Below are 19352 nucleotides of genomic sequence, written 5' to 3'. Positions count from 1 at the left end.
TCATAAACTGTCTTTATAGTTTAATCCAAATCAAGGTTGTTCATGGACTGTTTTTATAGTTTAATCCAAAGTAAAGGTTGTTCATGAACTGTTTTTATATAATAAACGTAAGGTAAATTTTTTAATGAACTTCTTTACTTATTTACTTTTATACAAATACATTTATTAACCACCTTTTAAAGATTAATTCGTAATAAATCCATTTGTAAATTGTCTTTATATGCTTAATTAAGCAAATCTGTTCATAAACTATTTTTTACGAGTTAATTCAAAATTGGCCTATCAATTAACTGTCTTCATATTCTCAGTTTTAAGGAAATCAAATATTTTTGTGGACTTAATCCTAAATATATCCGTTCATGGACTGTTTTTACTTGCTTAATTTAATTATAAGTCTGCTAGATTTTTTTTTTTTTTTACTTTCATCAAAATTTGAAGTAAACGTCCTGATTAAAATTGTTTTTATAGTTTATAAAGCAAGACGATGACGTATATTTTACTTAGAAACAACTCTTTACAACTCATTGTTAACCTGAAGATGACCTAAGACGATCGACACGTTGTTCTCAATTTTATTTGAATAAAATTTAAAAAATACCCACACCAGCCGTCTCGAGATACATTTTTACTTCAAGTAGGTTTCTCCACTCGTCACCAATTAGAAACACTTATTCGTAATTCACCTTAATCCGCGATATTTTGATATTTGAAAACTTAAAGAACATTCCTAACAAACCTATTAAGTAGAAAAACCTATTAAAAAATTAACTTTTTATCATAACTTACATTTAGAGAATATTGTTTGTCGTTAAGCGCAAGGCTACAAAATAGGCCATCTGTGCTCTGCTAACCGCGAGTATCGATTTCTAGCAATTACTCACTCAGACTTACCGCTGATCCACCCAAGGGCAGAAAAGATCTCGAACCTGACACCTCCTGTGGGTTGAAAAGTATAACACTTGACTCAAACCGCTTTCCAAATAAATTATTAAGTAACCATATATACAAGTTATATTATTAAAAGAATTAGATTCCAGTTACGCTATTTTAACACAGATAATGAAGAAGACATCCGCACGAGCACATTTAAACGCAGTGTTTATTGCACAGCGCTTACGTTGAGTTAAGAAATTCATTAAGTAAAAGAATGTTATAATTAGTGCACAGTTGCTTCAATTTAGAATAAAGTGAAGACGTCTGTATTGATTTGTATTAATTCGTAGCGGATAACGTTTGTCACTTACTCGTAATAATAACTTTAGAAAAATTGTTGAAGTTAGAGATGCTGGCTGGGAACTGTTTTAGGATGGTAGGTAACTGTCCCTTTTTGTTTTTTTCACTGATTATTATTTTTTTCTCGATTCAAAGCTTCAGTACCTAACACGTTTTGATGTTACTGGGTGGTTATTTTTCCGCTTTGTTTCGTGAGTTAAGAAAACCAATATTTACTTTAGACGATTACTCCCTCTGTCACTGACGGTTTTGTTATTTACAGAATACCAAGGAAACCAGTCATTAACTAACGGATTTATCTTCAGTCACGAAAGGAAAGGAAATGGAAAACGTTTCAGAACATTCAACAGAAAACAAAATCATTTGTAGTGATAAATAAATCACATTCAGTTGTAGCTTGTTCAGATCTATTATTTTTTTAAATTATTGCATTTGAACTGCTACTCACTAAATGGACCTTTAAAAAAAATACAACAGAAAGTGCAATAAAAGCGTCTAGAAACGGATAGAAAGAGAACAGCTTAGCAATATATAACCAGTTTTGGCTTCTCCGTTCCTCAACCAAAGAAGAGCCAGTGAGACATATTACAGGCCAAATATAAAATCTGATTAATGGACGGCATTAACTTGGAGATTAAACGATATTTAAGGGGTTGTGTCCCCCCTGTCACCGTCCTCCGATAGCGTTAATATATCTAAACCTCTTTTATCAATTTATATTCTACGAAGCTTCTTTCTCTTCTTTATCACACATTTGTTGTAAGCCCTCTAGTGATAAGTAATGACGTTACCACTCATTTACTTGTATGTGAGTTTGTTGCCAGTATCCACATCTTCATTACAAGAATAAGCACTGACTATTTGTGCAAAACGTTCATACACGGTTGGAGTCTAAAATATTGAACCAACACAATTTAGAACGAAAAATAAAAAAAATGTATCAAGTTTTGAAGTGTTAATCCGGCTGTTTTACTTAAAGCTAAAAGAAAATATCCACTTTCATTTAATTACATTCAAAGCCCCCAGGCCCGGCATGGCCAGGTGGGTTAAGGCGTTTACTCATAATCTTATGGTCGCGGGTTCGAATCCCGATCGCACCAAACATGCTCGCTCTTTCAGTCGTTGGGACGTTATAATGTGACGGTCAATCCGACTATTCGTTGGTAAAATAATAGCCCAAAAATTGGCGGTGGGCGGTGATGACTAGCTGCCTTCGCTCTAGTTTTGCACTGCTAAATTAGGGACGGCTAGCGCTGATAGCCCTCGAGTAGCTTTGCGCGAAATTCAGAAAACAAACAAACAAACAAAACCATCATCATTAGTGAAGTTTAATTAAACTAACTACTGAAGCTGATTTACTCGATATAAGTGGACTTCTTTCGATCGCCGTTGAGGAACAAAACAAAACTTGACATCCAGCCATCAAACGCTTAACATTTTCAAACTGAATTTCCTTTAGAAATATTAAGGGTGACACATTGTTCTCTGAGGTGAAACTTTTCTGATAAAGTTTATGTCGAAACGTATTTGGATTCAACCCCTGATCTCATTTGGCCGACTGACTGCTTTGTTCAACAAAATCACCGAGTGTTAAATATCATAACACTCAGTTTCCACCTAAGTGATAGTACAGTACCTAACTTTAGTCTAAAACAATGCTAATAAAACTAACCTAGTGACGATAAATTCATTAATTAATAATTGGTAATTTTAAACTACTTATTTGATTGTTTGAAACTGAGCACAAAGCTTAACAATAGGCTATTTGTGCTCTGCTCACCAGAAGCATCGAAACCAGCTTTCTAGCGGTGTGAATCCGCAGACAAATGGCTGTGTCACTAAAATACTTGTAATTAGGTTTTAATTTTGAAAAATTACTTAATTATTTTTTGAAGCTAAAAAATGTGAAAACAGAAAAAACTTTATCTAATATCTTTTGAATCCCAAAAATGTACAAGCATGCAAAATGTTTGTTGATTACGGATGTTAAAGATATGCAATAATAGAAAAGAAATGTTGTTGGTTATCTTTTGAAAGCTAATAAATATAATAGAAAACAAAACTTATAGATTATTCTCTGAAGGCTAAAGATATGCAATAATACAAAACATATTTCTTATTATGCTTTGAAAGCTAAAGACATGCAATAATACAAAACATATTTCTTATTATTCTTTGAAGGCTAAAGATATGCAATAATAGAAAATAAATCTTGTAGATTATTCTTTGAAGGCTAAAGATATGCAATAATAGAAAACATATTTCTTATTATTCTTTGAAAGCTGAAGACATGCAATAATGCAAAACATATTTCTTATTATGCTTTGAAGGCTAAAGATATGCAATAATAGAAAACATATTTCTTATTATTCTTTGAAAGCTGAAGACATGCAATAATACAAAACATATTTCTTATTATGCTTTGAAGGCTAAAGATATGCAATAATACAAAACATATTTCTTATTATTCTTTGAAAGCTAAAGATATGCAGTAATAGTAGATATTTTACCCCTATATCACTATTAGTACAGTCATGTAGCAGACCAATATCACTAAAAGAAATTTTTGGATTAAACATTTACTCAGGTATCAAAAACACATTTTAAATAAAACAACTTGAATTAATTACAATATTCACCTCTACTATCTAATACCAATATAACGACGTTAAATACATCTTAGCTAAATTAATGGGTACCTTCAAAATCTAAATAAATCGCACAGATCTCTTTATAGGGGAATTGAAATCTCTTTTAAAACATAGCTGAGGCTTTAAACATATTTGACGTTCATCATATAATGAGGTTTAACGTTCTATTTCCGAGAAGCTCGTGATTTTAGAGAAACTGCTGTTGCTATAATTTTCGTGGTGTTATATATTTGACTTAATTGAATGGTTTAACATCTACGCGTCGTAACACTGAATTCGTGGCACATAATCAGTTTAAATAATATTAATGTTTCACTGAAACTGTTCGTCTCAGAATGGTAATGTGATATCAAGTCTTTCCGATGGAGATGGAAGGAATCAGTTAATTTATTAGGTGTGGAATAATAAAGAATTTTAACTAGAAAAGGAAATCAAACAACTAAACAAACTAACAGTGAGAAGTTGAGCTGAAGTTATTGGTGTTACCAGTAAAAAGGCAACTTTAAGTTAGGTTTAACTCATTGTTTTAAATTGTTAATTTTTTTTACGTTCTTAGACAATCCACATTAATGTAAGACTATGTTGCTTTTGAAGTTCCTACACTATATCATTTCTTACATATTATTCCATTGTATCGTTAACTGTTCTAAAAAACGCTGGAAAAGCTATTTCTCTTTCTAACAGATTCTAACGTTATTTAGTTTTAATAAGGTAAGGCTCTCCCACTTGGTTCTATAACAGTTTTCTTGAATCATAATTTATATTAAAACTTATTAATTAATTACGAACTTGTAAGCAGCATTTTTTAAAGATATCTCACGATTATCTAAAGTTCAAGTATTTGATATATCATTCAGTTATCCTCTCAAATAAATGTCCCCCGCTGGTAAGTCTTCGGTTTTACAACGCTAAAATAAGGGGTTCGATTCCTCTCGGTGGACACAGCAGATAGCTCGTTATAGCTTTGCTATAAGAAAACACACACACACTCCTTCCATAGGCTATCATTTCAGTTTCAAAAATCACTAATCACTATCATTAAGTGTTTAAATTACCGACATTTTGGTATGATCCGGTAATTAAAATTTATATTAATGTTAAAAAAAATTATATTTGTATTACAAAAATTAAATGATACACCTCGATAATTTCACTTCATAAATATATATACATACAGAAAGCTACATGTCGTTTACTTAAAACAAAAGCTTTAGAGATTTCTTGAAAACCCGGCGTGGCCAGGTGGGTTAAGGCGTTCGACTCGTAAACTGAGGGTCGCGGGTTCGAATCCTCGTCACACCCAACGTGCTTGCCCTTTCAGCCGTGAGGGCGTTATATTGTGCTGGCCACTTGCACTATTCGTTGGTAAAAGAGTAGCCCAAGAGTTGGCGGGGGGTGGTGATAAAAAATATTTTTAACAGTTTTAGGATAAAACATTTTTGTCTAAAATCGAGGTGTCATACAGGTGTTTGAAATGTATTACTAACAAGAATGATTTTCTTCCAAGTCAACCAAATTTCTGGATGTAACGAAAGGAAAGAGGCCTGATACGACTTCAGGCCTTTTACGAGAGATTGATGAACTTTGGTTTCACCTACTTTTAAGCAGTAAGTCTCTCATGTTTTATTGCATGAATACTTATTGCCTCAAATATTTATTTTATGTCACAATCGGAAGATATTATTTTGAACTTTGTCTTTGATTTCAAAATGTGTATCCATTAAGTTCATTCAAACTATTAGTAAATTAACTTATTTATATCTTAAAGCAATCAATCAAAAGAAAGCCCAACTAATAAAAATATTAATTTGTGATTGTAATTACCTAACCTCTCTCCCTCTAGAAGACTACAAGAAACTGAAACACGATGCGATCTGTAACTTTGAGTTTTTGTTGTCTGCTGTTAGAGGAGCTTCAGTCGGTTATTTAAGAAGTATCCTAGAGTTTGTAAGAAGTCAGGTGAGGCCACAGCTAACATTAGCTGGATAACGTAGTTATTAAAGAAATTAAATTGACATCTTTGAATTATGAATGAATATAGACACAAGAATTTCATACTCGTGTTCAGAGTTTTAACAGTTTAATGGAAATTATAAAAATAAACAGTGTATTAATATTTGTATATTAGAACGATATAGGTGTTTAATATGATTGATAATTGTCGTGGGTATAATTATTATAAATATAATAAGTGAGCATGCTACTTTTTTACTTCATACTGTTTATAATGATATTCCTTGAAACAAATGAATTGAATGTAATACATTAAAAACCTATTTTAGTGCAAATAGTAAATGTATTGTTAAAACGTATTAAATACTATTGTAGCATTATTCTTTCGTTGACAGATTTTTTTAGATTATCTAATGAAAATGCTTCGACAACCATTATTCGAAGCAATAATTAATTACCTTATTCCCTCATTTAACGTTTCAACAACTTCAATATTGCACACTGTCTTAACTTGTTGTAGGCCTTCGTCACAAGTGACATTAACTAATGCATAACAAATAAATTTACGCGTACGAAGTAACTTAATAAGCACGATACCAAACAAAGAACCATGTATTTTATGGTAACACATATGGCAACATTTAGCTTGAAATGGCTTTACAGACTTCACAACTATCTCGTATATATAATTTTCCTTTCAAAGTGCGAGAACACTTAAAGTTATATCCTTAGATTTTCTAAATCTTTTAGACTTATCATATTAAATGTTCTAATTTTTAACGGCATCGTTAGGACGCACAGTTCCCTGTAGCTAACAAACAAATCACAACATTAAAAATATAGCATAAAACATGTTACCAAGTCCGAAATGACAATACACCTTTTTCTAGCATTAATATATGTATTATTCATATATTATTTTTATTATTGTTACAAAGTATCTGTGTTGTTTAATATAATTTAATGCACAATTACCTTTATTTGTTTAAATTGTAGTTTCTAGATTGGGAGGTGGAGCTACTGTACAATATGACAAAACAATCCATAGATGTCCTAAGTCAAGATCCACAACAACTTGCTACCGAAATCTTGAACTGGCTCAGACCATTCAAAGGTTGTGTTCTAAACTGCTCATAAGTCATGATGTAGTCTAATTTACTTTTCGTATATTATTTCTTTTTGTATAAATTATTTAGAAATAGTCTTTTATAAATTACATATTAAAATGAAGAAAAAAGGCTTATTATTAAAATATAACTTGCAGCCCTGAAATTTGTAATATAAATCCGATAGAGTGCAGATATTTTTTGTTTTTATATTCCCCTTAATTTTGCCTTTTCAGATTTAAAATCAGAGGTTTAAAAATAGAAATGTAAAGATTAAAAGGAATGTTTGAAAAAATATCTACAGCTCAGGCGATTTTTATCATCAACATTAGGCCTTTTAGTTTCATTCTTTTAACGGGACAAGGCTTTTATTATTTATTATGTGTATGCACTGTAAACTCATAAGTATCACTTCGTAATTCTCTCATTGGTTGACTACGTTCAGCACGTGTTGTACATCTCAAACATATTCACCGACTGTATTTTTTTCAGAGTGTTTTTACATAATTTAAAATAGAAAAGAGAACCCTCAAAATGAAGCTTTTCTAGTATATATTTACAGTGTTATTAGTTGATTGAAAAACAACAAATAGTTTTATAAAAATTGTGTCAGTCAATAGTGTTTTTCAAAATCGTCGGTCACTAAATGCCATTGTCTCTGCACACCACTGATGAGTCTCTGGACTGTGACATTTGGCAAGTAGCCCCTTTTTTGTAAAAGTACGACTTTTATCTTGATGGCAAGTAAAGAGCTGAACAAGATAGTTTGAAATAGCATGCTGAAGGGAGGTCCAAATATACTTGACTGATTGGATTTATATTTGAAGATCAAACGGACCACTCCTAACAATCGGATTAACTCTACAAACTGTTGAAAAAAACCGATTAGCTCTCTAAAATCACAGTCAGATTTGCTCTCCGAACCTAACAGCCACGACATGGCCAGGTGGTTACAGTGCTTCACTCTCAATCTGAAGGTCGTAAGTTTGAATCCCTGTCTCAGCAAAGATGCTTTCCTTTTCAGTCGTGTGGGTATTATATTGTGACATTCAATCACACTAAGAGTTAGCGATAAATGATAATTACTACGTGTTTTCACTCTTATCTTTCACTACTAAATTAGGGACGGCTAACACAGGTAGCCAATTTGTAGCTTTGCTAAAACATCAAGCCAAACCAAAACTTATAAACAGCTTGATTAGCTGTATAAAACTAGTAAACAGTCAAATAGCTTGTAAACACTTAAAAACAGTCATACTGCCATAACAAACCAGTAACCAATCCAGTTAGCTCTATAATATTAATAAGTGACCATATTAGCTCTATAAAATTAGGAAATAAGGTAGTTATGATCTCTAACTATTCAAGCTAGCCTGGTTGTAGGTAGATAAGTTGTAATTTGACTCTGTAACTCTTCAAAACCAGTAAATAGTTAGTCATTGTTTCGCCATAGATACTGATTAACCTTATTAGAACAATTTATGTGCTTCTTATAATTAGTTTAGCACACTGATATTAAATAGTTGTCTTTACAGTATTTGTTTTAATGTATTATATCTGAAACGATCCTGCAACTAAAATGTACAAATTGAAAACATTCCCAAATATACTTTTAGGGTTCATGAAGCATATAGATTTGTCTGTCTGTGAGAGAGAATTATTTCAACAGAAGTGAAACAATTAATTTTACTGAAATACAATATGTTGTATTTCAATAATTGGCAACATAGTGACATATAAAAAGCATTCTTGGTACGTATGTTACCATAATTACGATTAATTATTTTGTTCTCGATTTGTTGTCGTAAGTGCTAAAAATATATATTTGCAAAAATTTCGAAAGTAAATATTTACTATGGACAAACACAAGTGATGGATTTCATCCATTTGGTTTAAAAATGCATGTGTATGTTTCTCTTAGAATAACTAACATATGATTAAATTATTTGATTCGTTTAAACTGTAACTTAATAATGAATTCATATACAATACTTGAAAGCTCGTACAAAGAACGGCTCCAAATTAGTTATATTTTTTATTATTAATTACAGTATTAGCATTTTTGTCTAACCAACAGATGGCACTTCGGAGTTTCTGGAGAGCCTTGTGAGCGCTGCTTCAAGATGGTGCAACAGTAATACATATCCTGCTCTTGTACCTCAGAATTCCTGGCTAACTTTAGCCTTACCTCCTCAGGTAACAGTCATCACTTGTCCTCGTGCAATCTCGCACATGGTGTCCACCCCAGATAGTCAGCACGTGCTGTGCAGCACGCAAGAGAAAAATATTCATATGTATAACTTGCCTTCGAAAAGTCTTGTCAAAACTTTTGTAGGTTAGTAAAACTGTTTCACTTTTTATGCCCATGAAATTTAAAGGTAACTATTAACATAATAAATCGTGTAATAATAATATATAAATAGCTACTTTGCAGTTAAATGACTTTGCAATACCTGCTACCATCTAGTAACAAACGCAAGTTTCTAAATTAACTACACATTGATGCTCCTAACATCGTTTCGTGTTTTTCTTAATTATAATATCGTATTAAATTTGGAAAATTTATGCCATATAAACGTAATTACCAATTCAAGTTAAGATTCTTGTAACTATTTTAAAATATGTCATATAGTAAATAACAAACTTCCTCTAACAAATCCTTCATTCACTGTTTTAATTCTCTAAAGGTGATAATTTCCTTTCGCGTGTGTCACTGGCCACAGCATAGTTTGATTTATTTAATTTATTTTACAAAAACCGATCTGTTTCTAAAGCTTGCTCCTTAAGAAAATCAACATGTCTGACTTACTGTGAATCATTACACAAAATATTTATTACCAAAAACATTTAGCCTGTTTGACGTTACAACTAAATTCAATTAGATGTTGTCACAATATATTTTATTAGTAAATAATTAACGAATATTTCTTATTTAAAAAATTGCGTGAATAAGCAAAAACCGTCGTTAAAATTAATTTATTCGCGTGCATCGTGCTATAATGTATCTGTTTTTTTCTTTTAAAGTAGTTTTGTTTTCTTCAAATTATTGTATTGTTATTTTCATCTTTAAATCAAATAATTAAAATGGTATTAATCTTTTTTAAGTTATTTCAGATGAATTTTAATTAAAGTAATATTTTAAGATAGGTTAAAGAGTAATGGTCTCACTAAAAAAAAGTATATACGTTTTTACACAATGAATCATATAACTGTTCTTTAAGGACATAAAGCGACAATCACGTGTTTACACATGACCCCATCCGGGCGCTACCTGGTGAGCGGCTCAGAAGATACTGATGTAATATTGTGGGATATAGAACACGGAACAATGCAGCTTCGACTCAGGTACAAGAAACTATCGTATGATCAGTATTGTGTAGTTTAGCGCAGCCTTTTGTTTTTATTATGTTAATTTCTATTTTCTTAATATAAGTTAAACTGTTTTTGATGGTTTAAAGAAAGCTCTTATAGTTCTGGTTTTATTGTGGTGTCTTGATATGTACATTTATTATTATTATCAGTAATTATTGATTTATATATTATTATAATTTGCATTTTTTATCTTACCTTACCATCTGCTTATACGTGTTGGTATAATTATAATGTTTATTTTAGTAGTTCATAGTTTTTAATATTATTTTTATTTCAGAGTTTAAATCCTAGTTAACTTTATTTTAATAGAAAAAATATAGTTAACTGTGCAGGTGGCATAGGCATAAAAATACACTTATAAGTGACATATTGAGGAACAACTTCATGTGTATCTATTTTCAGAGAATAGCGTTACACTCTTCATCAGATGTGTAACTTAGACTTAGAGCAAAACTAAAGTAGTGAATTTTTAAAATTTCACGTGTATTGAACATTTAACATTGAATTTTTTATCACTTCTTTTTTACAAGACAAAAACAAGAAAATGAAAGTTAGATATTCTATTACAAAGTAGAAATAAAGAAAAATAGCAAAATACAAATTAAAAGCGCATTTGAGAATACAGGAAAAAGGAAAAACTCTAAGAAAAAAAAAACGTTCATCTAAACAAAAAGGACCCAAGTCATTAATTGGTTTTCTTTTTTCATCGTTTTATTTAAATAACGAGTGTTGGAGCCTTATAATCAAACAGTTGAAGAATACTAGTTTCATGCGTGTTTTTATGAAACGTATGTCTATAGATGTATTTCAGTTGAACAGTTTAGTATACTTTAGTTCAGAAGTGGCCAAACCGCGGCTCGCGAGTCACACGCGGCTCTTTGACATATAAAGTACGACCCGCAGAAATATTTTGGCTGAGTCTTTTTTCACATCACAATTAATATAAAAGGTAAATAAAATGAAAAATGTTCAAGCTTTATAATTATTCACCAGGTATAAACTGAGAGTCTACTGGATTAAAATGTACGTTTAATGTTCATGGTGAGTAAATATATTTAAGAACTTAAATACCAAGTTTAATGCTAGATTTGAGTCATGTATTAAAGAAATTTTGGATCAGCAAGAATTACAGAGGAATTGTGCTGTAGAATCAGTAATCGTACAAGTCAGTGCTGACAATGTTAGTTTTAAAGGGCGTGGCTTGCGATAACGTAGTTGTGGTGTGTGTGGCTTTGTTGCGGGCAGTGAAATTAGCAGAGTGTTTGTTAGTGTGATACTGGGCGCTGTAGAGTTTGGTTGCATTGCGCTTCTTGGAGCTTATTGAATCTTTTCACTTTAATTTTTAGAAGTGTGTGAAAATGTTGTGAAGGAAGATAACGTCATCAAATTGTAAGAAGCGAAAATGTGAAGATGAAAACAGAAATTTTAAGTCAAAGTGGGAGGAAGATTATACATTCACCATTAAAGGAGGTAAACCTTTGTGTCTTATCTGCAACGTGTTACTCAGTCATTACAACGCCAGTAACTTGAAACGTCACTATGAAACAAATCACGAAAACGTTTCGTCTGATTATTCACCTGAATCAGAATTACGGAAAAACAAGTTAACTCTGTTAAAATTACCATTAAAGAGCCAGCAGACACTGTTGACAACGTTCTATAAGGAAGTTGATACAAAGACTGAAACTAATTTTGTTACATCATGGAATATTGCTCGTGCTAAATGCCCACATTCTGATGGTGAATTTGTTAAGAAGAATATAGCTGAAGTTGTTGCAGTGTTAGATCCAAATAACACAGAACTTCAGCGATTTAACAGCACAAACATCAGCTTTACGCCACACTACAGAGAGACGTATCTCGCAGAGCAGTGCTGATGTTGCAGGCAAAATACAAACTAATTTAAAGAATTCCATGCAATGATGAGGAAAATGCAGGATTAATTGCACTTATGAAAAGTGATCCCAGCTTTCCAGAGTTTCTCCCTGTTCTTTGCATTATTCATCGTAAACACCTGGCATGTATCAAGATGTTATGAAATTTGTTCGTGAAGTTGTCCATTTTATATGCTTAAGTGGGAAGACCCACCGACAGTTCGAACGTTTTATTGAAGAACTGGAGCTTAAAGATAAACTCAGTCTCTTTCTTTTGCGTTGTGAGGTGGCTGTCAACCAGCAATGTCTTAAATAGGTTTGTGGATCTATTGAAGTCTATTATTACTTTTCTTGAACAAAAGAAAAGATTCTATCCTCAACTGGGAAATGACAAAAGGATGCAAGATCTAATGTTCCCTACTGATATAACGAATCATCTACAAACTCTCAACTTGGCACTACAAGGAAAGGATAAGATTGTTTCTAATCTTACTCAGACAATTTTCAACTTTCAGAATAAAATAAGAATTTTTCAAAGAGACATATTGTGAAGAAACTTCAATTACTTTCTCAGTCTCAAAAGGAGAATAAATACATTCCCTGATATTGAAATAAAATACCACAAATTGGAAGAATACAAAGATAAATTACAAGACCTGCTTGATAATATCTTACACAGGTTTGAGGACTTGCAGAAGCTGAAGTCCTGCTTCATCTTTCTTGTAAATCCATTCATGGTTGATGTGATCAATGATGGTTGTCCAATTCTCGAACCTCTGGTTACAGAATCATCTACTGTGAAAATGGAACTGAGTCTAAAGATGATCCATAAATCCCATTCTACAATTGCGTTCTGGAAGCAAGTTTCAGAAATAAAATATCTTGAACTGAAGAAAACCAGTGTGCGACTCAACTCAATTTTCAGCACAACATAATGTTGTGAATCACTGTACTGTGTAATGAAGTTTGTGAAGTCAAAGCATCGTGTAATCTTTACAAATCAACACCTGACGGAGCTAATTCGTACAGCCTTGACAACATATCAGCCGGAATTTCAACGACTTACAACCAAGATGGAAACTCACAAGACCTCTACTAGCAGTAAATAGCCTGATAATTGTGTGAATGCTGTTAGTGTCAGAAAAATATTATGATAAGACTAAAATTTTGTAAGGTGGTATCTGATTAAAATAACTCAAATTTTATTGTTTTACATAATTTCCTTTATGTTTTGACCAGATATTTACAAAGACAAATATATATCATTAAAAATATCTGTTTTTTCCACTTTTATTTCTATTTTTGGCAGTGTTATTTAATGTTAATGAAGTGCAAATTTGCATATTTTTCTTATATGTTTCCGTAGTGCATTACCAGTGATGTCGAGAAAACCCACTTGTAGAGAAAAATATATATGTAAAAACTGCCAAACGAGCCAATTTTACATATATATAGTTCATTACCGTATCAAATACGCTCAAGATAGTTAAAACAATATTCAGCCAGGATTTTTAAAATATTTGGTACAAATATGTGTACTTTATGATTATTGAAATTCATACAAATTAACAGTTTAAAAACTGCATATATGAATAAATATTATCACGTACGTGAATTTTTTAATGTTTATATAACAACGTGTGTGTAATATTTGCTCATGTTTTACGGCTTTCAAACATCTGAAGTTTATCGTATGTGGCTCTTACGTTTACAAATTTGGCCACCCCTGGGCCATATACTCACATATTCATTTATCTAGTAGGTGACTTGTTTGTTTTTGAATTTCGCGCAAAGCTACACGAGGGCTGTCTCTGCTAGCCATCAGTAATTTAGCAATGTATGATTAGAGGTAAGACACCTACTGCCAACTCTTGGGCTACTCTTTTACCAACGAATAGTGGGATTGACCCTCACATTATAACGCCCCCACGGCTGAAAGGGCGAGCATGTTTGGCGCGACCGGGATGCGAACCCGCGACCCTCAGATTACGAGTCACACGCCCTAACACGCTTGGCCATGCCGGCCCAGGGTGCGTTAATAACTGGGTATTTAGTGAGTATGGTGCAATTGTTTAGTACAATACATTTGATCTTTCTGTTAGTCTGGTGGTGTGTTAGCGCAAGTGAAATTATCGTATTTGTTGATGATTCGATCCTATGTGTATGAATTAGCCTTGATATCGTGGGTTAGGATAGTCTCCATTCAATAAGAGAGTTTCAGTGTATTTTGTTTTTATTTGTAATTATTCATTACTGTCACCATATGGTTTCTATAGTCGTAAAATGTAATTAATAACTATCGTCACCATATAATTTACATAGCCGAACAATGTAATTATTAACTATCGTCACCATATAGTTTACATAGCCGTACAATGTACAATGTAATTAATAACTATCGTCACCATGTAGTTTACATAGCCGAACAATGTAATTAATAACTATCGTCACCATACAGTTTACATAGCCGAACAATGTAATTAATAACTATCGTCACCATGTAGTTTACATAGCCGTACAATGTAATTAATAACTATCGTCACCATATAGTTTACATAGCCGTACAATGTAATTAATAACTATCGTCACCATGTAGTTTATATAGCCGAGCAATGTAATTAATAACTATCGTCACCATATAGTTTACATAGCCGTACAATGTAATTAATAACTATCGTCACCATGTAGTTTATATAGCCGAGCAATGTAATTAATAACTATCGTCACCATGTAGTTTACATAGCCGTACAATGTAATTAATAACTATCGTCACCATGTAGTTTATATAGCCGAGCAATGTAATTAATAACTATCGTCACCATGTAGTTTATATAGCCGAGCAATGTAATTAATAACTATCGTCACCATACAGTTTACATAGCCGAACAATGTAATTAATAACTATCGTCACCATATAGTTTACATAGCCGTACAATGTAATTAATAACTATCGTCACCATGTAGTTTACATAGCCGTACAATGTAATTAATAACTATCATCACCATATAAGTTACATATCTGTACAGTGTAATCAATATAACAACAATATACCACATGATTTGGTTAATAATAAGATTTTCAGTATATTCAACAAAGAATTTGACAAAGTTAGAGATATTCTTTAACCCCACAGTACTGTTTATAATAATCACTCTTAAACGTTGAAGCGAAACAGAGAAATATGTATATGTTGGAAGATTAGTTATGAGTTTTTGACCTAAAATGCAGTTGTATGGAATAGATATGTCTAATTATTTCATATAATTACAAGACTCCTTTCGTTTAAGCATGTGTTTATGACTAATTTAATGACAAGGGTGGTGTCCTGCACGTATTTATAAACTTGTGACGATGAATGATAAGAGGTCGTAAGGTTAACAGAACATTTAGTATAGAAAGTAGCTACATGAGGTTTGACCTAGCTGTCCTTTATGAATTTTGAGATAAGGTACAATAGGTTCTTTTATAATGGTATATTTGGCTACTGTGAGTAATTTGTTAACATGGATAATATTCTGAGAAGTGGGTGTTGCTAGGTTACAGAAGTTAAGAATTCGGTTGTCTTGAAGAAAATACCTGCAGAATTCTTTCTAATTTATCTGCAAGATTCGTTGTGGTTTACCTGTATAGTTCATTATGACTTAACTGAAGTATTCGTCGTAACTTATGTGTAAGTTTTATTGTGATTTACCTGTCAGGTTCGTTGTAGTTGATTTGTAATCCTCTGTTGTTGAACAGTCCAACTTTACTTTACTTTCTTATTATTTGTGATTACTTCATTGTTTTGATTGTATTTTCATTTAGTTTTGACCTTTTAATGTTTATCACTTAAGTTTATTTGATGTCGTATTTTCTTATTGTTACAATGTTTATGTTTCAGTTATCCTTAATGTTTCTGGACCAACATCGGTTAGTTTGTCTTGTTTATTATTTTGTAGTTAAAGTCGTCAAATTTGGGGACCAAAACCCACTTTTTTCTCCTATAAGTTTTGAGATATCCCCAGTTTGACTTTTGTTCCAAAATAGAAACTCTCTACAAGCAGGTAAACGCTATAAAATGATAGGGTTAAATACTCAGTACCGCGTGGGTTAGTTAATATGAACGTAAAACATAAACCACGTATTTCAAACAACATATTAGCACCAAGAAAATGTCAAACTACGTTTTACAGTTAGTATGAAATAACTGTGGTAGCTGGAGGTAAAGATACGATAAATATACTAAAATAAGTAATTTCATGTTCAACGTTAATGGCATTTTATTTTAATTTTTTTTATCTTAAATTAGGTTTACAAGTAAGCCTACTTTCAACCTTTCTTGTCCTCACTGGTGCACATTGCCGTTCTAATCGTGATAATTTTCCGGGAGAAAATACTCCTCAATGTTTTTAGTTTCTCCTTGCTTTCGGTGGATGCATTTCTAAAGAACCTAATTCGCTACACTACTTTTGCGCGCGCTCACACACACAAACAACACGCGCAAGCGCATTTTGCTTCCGACAGTTATTCTTGTTATAACTGTAATTCTATTTCTTTCCTCCATTACTACTACTGTTGTTTACACTACGTTACCTAGTTCAGTTTTCCCCATTACCACTGCTGTTATTTACACTACATTACCAAGTTCAGGTTCCCCACTACCACAACTGTTGTTTACACTACATTAGCTAGTTCAGGTTTCTCTATTAACACTGCTGTTGTTTACACTACATTACGTACTTCAGATTTCCCCATTACAACTGCTGTTGTTTACACTACGTTACGTACTTCAGATTTCCCCATTACCACTGCTGTTGTTTACACTACATTACTTCGTTCAGTTTTCCCCATTACCACTGCTGTTTACACTACATTACTTCGTTCAGTTTTCCCCATTACTACTGCTGTTGTTTACACTACATTACTTCGTTCAGTTTTCCCCATTACCACTGCTGTTGTTTACACTACATTAGCTAGTTCAGGTTTCTTCATAACCACTGCTGTTGTTTACACTACATTAGCTAGTTCAGGTTTCTTCATAACCACTGCTGTTGTTTACACTACATTAGCTAGTTCAGGTTTCTTCATAACCACTGCTGTTGTTTACACTCTACATTATAGTGAAGTTGTGAAAGTTTATTTATATTAATAAAACTTATCATTGTTTTTATCTATGAGATATTTTGTATTTAATTTTATCATTAAATCTATTGCTTATTACGTTCTTAATGACTTGAATCGTTCTTTGACTTTACTTTAAATCGGTGGTTCTTAACCTTGTTGGAGGTACTGAACCCCGGAAGTTTCGTACTTGCATTTACTGAACCCTTCGTAACTGGAAAAGTAAAATATGATTTTTTTCAGATTCAAAACATAAGTAGATATTTTATAAGTGCACAAAATGAACCATGCATCAGTTGCACACAATATTACTGTGTTCAAAGAACAAAACCAACAAAAACATGAATTTCACACAAAAACATAACTCAATGAATATTTACTGCAAATCAATGTGACTTTTGCTGTTGCCTTTCAGAGACAAGTTTAGAAATGCGCGGCTTCACCTTGACAAGTGCCACTCTCATATCATTTTCGCAACAAAGTCTGTTCCTTTTCTTCGTTTTTATGTCTACCATCTTCGAAAAAGATTGCTCGTAAAGATACGTTGTAACAAACAGTATGAGTATCTCAAGGGCTTTCTTAGCAATAAGAGGGTACGCTACGATTTGGTGACACCAAAACGTTGAAAGCGTTGTTGTTCTGAAAAGTTGCTGTTGAACCTGGTTCTGCTGAAGTTCAATGATTTCGTCGAGGTATTCATTATTGACATCTGATGTCGCAACACTAAACGTGAACGGCTGTCTCACCCATGCTGGATATGACTCTCTGGTGGGGAAGTATCCGTCGAGAGACTTTGCGAGCTCATCTAAGTGCATGGCAATTGCTTGCTTCAATTCCCCGGGTACAGAAATATCTCCGATTTCAGACACATCTTTGGTCTTACTTACACAGTCTTCCAGCAGGGGAAAGTTTGCGAAGTTATCATTCTCTGTTCGTCGTTTCCATAACGTTAGCTTTTTTTTGAAAAGCCTTCAGGTTTTCTTCCGCTTCGATGATGTTGACTCCACCGCCCTGCATCTGTTGATTGAGAACATTGAAGATATCGGCCATGTACGCCAAAATGAGGATGAACTCAGATTTTTCGAAGCAATCTGCATGACAATGTGAGTGCTCTCGCAAAAACAGGGCTAATTATACACGCATGGCAAAAAACATGATTCAGCACCTTTCCCCTGGATAACCACCGAGCGTTAGAATGGAACAAAAGGACCTCGAATTTAGAGCTCATTTCATTACACAGCTTTTTGAAGATGCAGTGCCTCAAGGCACTCTTTCGCACAAAGTTTACACATTCCACTACAATTTTTAATACTTCTGCCAGTTTTTAAGGCAAGGTTTTTGTTGCCAACGCATGCCTGTGTAGAACACTGTGTTACAATGATGTGTGGTGCATCGGCTTTCACCAGCGCACCAAAACCAGAGTTTCGTCCCGGCATGACTGGAGCTCCCATATCCCACGAAAGATCGTTGTCTCTGAAGAAGTCATCCACAAGTTTCTTCACGTCGACTGCCTTAGTTGTTGTTGTAAGAGGCTTACAAAATAAAAAATCTTCTTTTATCTCGTCGTTCTTCACATAGCGCACGAATACAACAAGCTGGCTTAGACTGGAAACGTCGGTGGTCTCGTCGAGTTGAAGGTTGAATTTTGCTGGGCTTGAAATCAGATCTACAACTACCTGAACCAAGATGTCATCGCTCATGTCATCTATTCTGCTGCTGATGGTGTCATTTGAAGGAGGATAACTTATTTTCAGCAGCTTTTCCCAGCATGATATGCGCCATCCTAAATGCAGCCGGTTTTACGAGTGCTTCACTAATGGTGTGTGGTTTGCCCTGTTTTGCGATCAAGTACGCAACTTTGTATGATGCTGTGAGGATCGGTTTGTCGATGGGTACAAAGCAGAGAACAGGCAAAGTAGCCTTTTTCATCAAACCTGGCTCTCTTTACCTTGAATTCAGCAAGCGTTGTGTTCTTGTATTTCCCATCTCCATGCAGCTTTAGGGAGTGTTCTCTTAGTTTTGCCGGTGCTAGACTAGAATTGCTCAACTTGGCATTGCAAAT

General features: G+C 33.1%; 1 pseudogene across 1 annotated transcript in view; it reads left to right on the top strand.

Annotated features, from left to right (window-relative positions):
- Nucleotides 1–19352, top strand: part of LOC143254408 (NACHT and WD repeat domain-containing protein 2-like) — a 178468-nt pseudogene that overhangs the window by 139277 nt on the left and 19839 nt on the right. Inside the window, exons 12-16 of the transcript XR_013030185.1 lie at nt 5392–5491; nt 5728–5843; nt 6834–6951; nt 9021–9278; nt 10165–10288. The product of XR_013030185.1 is annotated as an NACHT and WD repeat domain-containing protein 2-like (transcript). The remainder of the gene's footprint in view (nt 1–5391; nt 5492–5727; nt 5844–6833; nt 6952–9020; nt 9279–10164; nt 10289–19352) is intronic.

The sequence above is a fragment of the Tachypleus tridentatus genome, chromosome 6 (assembly GCF_004210375.1).
Source record: "Tachypleus tridentatus isolate NWPU-2018 chromosome 6, ASM421037v1, whole genome shotgun sequence".
Classification (NCBI taxonomy): Eukaryota; Metazoa; Arthropoda; class Merostomata; order Xiphosura; family Limulidae; genus Tachypleus; species Tachypleus tridentatus.
This window is presented reverse-complemented; position numbering and strand designations above follow the sequence as displayed.